Raw genomic sequence first — 5011 nt, forward strand, 5'->3', positions numbered from 1 at the left:
AATTGGATTCCTGCTGTGAAATGTTACCTTTTCTCACAAACATGCCGACATGTAAAATAGTTATTTTACAGTGATGTGAAAAAAAAGAGACTCTGTTTTCAAAGGAGTGGTTAATTGTCACAAAGTTTCACTGCTGTTTGAGACATTTTTCCAGTCCAATGAGGAGCCTCTCTGTGGGAAGGTTTGCTCACATTAATCCACACTGAAACAGCAAAAGTATGCACCATTAGAGCAGAATAGGACACAGTGTGCATCAATTAAGAGCTGATGTAAAAATATGCTCCTCCGGCTTGCTGAAGCTAAATGTCAAGGCTCCAAACTGCCAGTGTGATAGTCCTGTAAATTCTCTCTCTCTCTCTCTCTCTCTCTCTCTCTCTCTCTCTCTCTCTCTCTCTCTCTCTCTCTCTCTCTCTCTCTCTCTCTCTCTCTCTCTCTCTCTCTCTCTCTCTCTCTCTCTCTCTCTCTCTCTCTCTCTCTCTCTCTCTCTCTCTCTCTCTCTCTCTCTCACGCACACACACACATCCTGTTCCTTTTGACGGATGCATGCTAAAGACAGACTGAGACTCATTTGTAAGGCCACTGTGAGAGTTTTGTGAGTCTGCTGCTCTCCTCTTTGTCACTTCCCACTCTCAATGATCACTTCTGTCTTGAGTCAGTGCAGCAGAACTCTCTTTATCCTGTGTTTTAGTTTTTAGTTTGTAATATCAAGTGAATCTCAAGACAAGAGGGATTTGATAAAATACTACCCACTCACCAAGGGGAACTTTACATTAGACTATTGACCATACGATTATTTCAGGCTTGCAAGACCCTCTGACTTAAATGTGGGCAGAAGACCAAAATATGAACGAAGAGAGAGATTGAGAGAGAGAGAGAGAGAGAGAGAGAGAGAGAGAGAGAGAGAGAGAGAGAGAGAGAGAGAGAGAGAGAGAGAGAGTGTGTGTGTGTGTGTGTCAACAAATGCATCTAGGGCAGAATTAGGCAGATAACCCCTAAAAATAAATATTCACAAACGAGCACTCAACTTTTGGAATCGCCTTGAAACAAATGCACAAGACGCCCTCCATGTTAAAGCCCTCAGAAGCCAAGAGCTGAACCCAGAAAAAAATCCGGGTTCAGTGACCACCAAAAAGGCGGAAAGAAGAAGTCTTGGCAAAAATGTTGTGTGTGTGTTTGTCAGTCCCGTGTTAAACTGAAGTGTCTGTGCTTATCAAAGAGCTGGATAAGCTGACATGTACCTGCTGAAGAGCTATCAGTATTTTTTTACGGTGCTGTTACCCTCAACTACACAGAGACTCTCTGTGTGTGTGTGTGTGTGTGTGTGTGTGTGTGTGTGTGTGTGTGTGTGTGTGTGTGTTTGATACTTAATGACAACGTAACAACATATTATATACATGTATGTGGTCTATGTGAAGAATGAACTGGTTTGTGTGACCAAAATCTTGTACACTCTAGAAGTGTCGTAGTATCTGAGACTAGCTGAGTCAGCAATTGAGCCAGATAATGTTGCTAGTAAATATTGGAACGTGTGTGTGTGTGTGTGTGTGTGTGTGTGTGTGTGTGTGTGTGTGTGTGTGTGTGTGTGCGTGTGTGTGTGTGCCTGTGTGAGTGTGTGTTTTGGGCAGTTATCAGACTTCTTTCTTTCATCCTTAAACCTTTATTTGGTTTTCTTCTACAGTATATGAAGTTGTAAACGTTTTAGTATATTTCTATGTTTAGTGTTCACTTATTCCCGTGACATGGATATAAACCTGCAGTATATACAAAGGGTTGTAAACTGTCTTCCAAATTCCCGCTAAGGTGCTCATGTGTCCAGTTAGAAAAAGATATCCTAAAACATGGGGTACACCTCACCAGTGAAACACCGACATCCTCTCTCTTCTCTCATTTTTTCTCTCTCACTATGATCAAAGAGTTTGCAGTCAGGCCTTTTACAGCCATGATGTGTGATTTACACAGAGGAAGACGCCACTGTGGTGTGACAGACAGTTAAAGGTCAATTAAACTGCTGCTCTTCCATTTCTCATTTTCAGACAAAAAGCATTTTCAAAGTACATTTTGGAGTCCAATATGATGACGAATTAAAAGATGCTTGTCATTTGTTGTAGCTTGTTTCATTGAGTGCTGTGTTCACTTCACGACGCAGCGGACTTGAATTGCAGTCATGTGGACAGACTGGCAACACAAACCACAGCGCCGGTATCAGATGATAGATTCAGAGCATAGAACTCTGAGATCAGAGAACCTCTGAGCTCTGACTTCAGGGTTGAAACTTTCCTCAGTGTTGAAAAGACAGGAGAGTTGTATGGACGGCTAAACCAAGCAATGCACGCCATTTACAGAGTCATTTATGATAATATAGAAAACCACCTATTGCTCATATGGCACAAACATGATGGAATCTGGCCGTATGCTGCTATGTATAAAATAGACAAATAATGTATGCCTGAGTTAAAAATATAAAGTCACCAGCAGAGCTCACAGCCAAATAGCTCACGGATAAAATAGTGACACGATAGCAGAATATATAACAACAGTGCTTTATCACTTGTTGAAGGAGATGTACTGTTGAAGAGCTCAGATCAAAGCAGATTTCTGAAGTAATCATCCCGCAGGAGGATGAGCGGCCCTGCATTGAGCTCTGGGATTTCCCTGTTATCCTGACCTTTGACCTTGTCCCCCTTCTACCAACCTCCCAAACCTGCCGGCTTGTTAACCTGGCCGTCATGCGTGTGACCCATCAGCACTTCAGAGGAAGTCCCAACTCAAAGTCATCTGTAGGAGGTTAGACCGTTACCAAGAGAAAGAGAGAAAGATATGAATGTGAACGAGGGAAAGGAAGAAAGAGGAACAGCAATGTGTTGTGATTTATGCTTTAACACAGGAATGCCATTAAGAAGTGGAACAGGCATGGCAGTTTTGAACAGCAGGGGGGAGTGAGTTGAAGGAAGAATCTGCAGCAAAACCAAATTCATGTATGCTGTTGTCCCTCTACTCTTGTAGGGCTCAGAACAATAATAAAACAATAAGGTCAAATTCAATACTGAAAACGTTCATTTTATTCCCCACAAGTCAAATCTGGTGAGTTTGTGTAATCATAATAATACAATTTATTAGTATCTAACATGACATTACATGGTAATAACAGAAATAATAAAAGCAAAAACGATATAAACTAGAAAGATTACATATAAGTAAGAACAAAACAAAAACATACTAGCATTAAGGGCAGATTTCAATAGTCAAATCTCAGTTTATTGGCATCACGATAAAGGTTAAGCAAGGGACTGAAAATACTCCTATATGTTACTTTCGTGGACCGTTTCATTGTCTTTTTGTTGCGAGGGCAAACGTTTTATTCCAGGTTTACTTCCTGCTAGCTATTGCATTAATAAACGCTGCAACAGGAAATACAAAGAGGCGCATTTAGAATGTGTATGTTGTCAAGTTAAAAAGGTTCATTGAACAAACAGACTCATACTATTTGTTTGGATCGAATGGAAACCATCAGTGAATGCCACAAGTCTCTTTTATTTTATTTATTTTTGATATCATTTAGCTCCATCTAGAAAATGACTGCGGTTTGGGCATCTAATTCAGATGCCTCCTGGAGGCTTCCCATTAGAGGTTTTCCAGGCACGTCTAACTGGAAAGAGACCCCTGGGAAGACCCAGGACATGTTGGAGGGATTATATCTCCCGGCTGGCCTTGGAAACGCCTGGGAGTCCCCCAGAATGAGCTTGAAAATGGTGCGGGTGAGAGGGAAGCCTGGGTCGGTCTGCTGGACATGCTGCCACCGCGACCCGACCCGGATAAGCGGCTGATAATGGATGGATAATGATTTGCATGCAAATCATACAATACGACTATTAAATATTGCTTCATTGTTAATTGTTACAGATCAGTATAGTAGTGGATAGACCTACTTGGACCATAGACACAATCTTATTGTGTGTTAAAGTACCAATGATTTAAACATATATCAACTCTTTGTGAGACCACTTGGAGACAGCTCAAACAAGCTGTAATTACAATACTTTTGCGCAGATATCAGACCTATAACAACATTATCACTCATTTGGACTTGTATTCAGCAACATATTTTTGTAGGATTCGTTGTTTACAGCGGGGCGGCTGTAGCTCAGGGGGATGAGTGGTCGTCCCGTTACCACAAGGCAGCCAGCTCGATCCCCAGCCCCCCTACAGCCCACACACCAAAGCGTCCCTGAGCACAACAACCAACCCCTCGTTGCCCCACAGGGCAGCCCACTGCCCCCCAACCAAGGATGGGCTAAATGCAGAGGAGAATTTCCCCAAAGGGATTATTAAAATTGTTTGTTTCTTGTTAATACAAAAAAGCATTGTAGCAGCATTAACACTCTATAAGAGTTTATTATTTAATAAATATTCTCTCTATTGATATTAAGACAATTCTTTGCTACTGCTATGAGGTTAATTTCAATAAAATGTTGACTACGAGACCTAATATTGTATGTTGTTACAGATAGTCTTTTTTCCACTTTTGTCAAAAGACAGTGTATACCCACTACACTCATACTCACTCACATATATTGTGGATTACACAATAACAAAAAACCCACAAACATCTGTGAAGATCACGGTCTTACAGTAAGAGACAAAACACCGGGTATTTTTCATCATTAGGATGAACACAAATAGCTTCAGATGGAAGCAGTCACACGCGGCCAAAATTCCTTTCTTGACCCTGTGGAGAATAAATTATCTAAATGTTGCCGTAAGCAGAGCCAAAGATACATACTTATAGTTGTAGGGAGGAAGGAGCGCAATCGCACTAAATTCCACAAAACACACAAAAATCTGCTTCATTAAGACATAAGAGAAAAAGAGTGGGAAGAAGATGAGGAGACAACAAGAGAGTAGTAAGATTGATCACAGCAAAGAGAAAAAAAGAAAGAAATCAACAGAAAAATAAAGAAATAAACAGAGTGGTTTGAGGCTTCAAGAATTTGCAGCTAAAATGCGGACAAAC

The sequence above is a fragment of the Clinocottus analis genome, unplaced genomic scaffold (assembly GCF_023055335.1).
Source record: "Clinocottus analis isolate CAN_PGR_092001 unplaced genomic scaffold, fCliAna1.0.p SCAF_1, whole genome shotgun sequence".
In the NCBI taxonomy this organism is placed as follows: Eukaryota; Metazoa; Chordata; class Actinopteri; order Perciformes; family Cottidae; genus Clinocottus; species Clinocottus analis.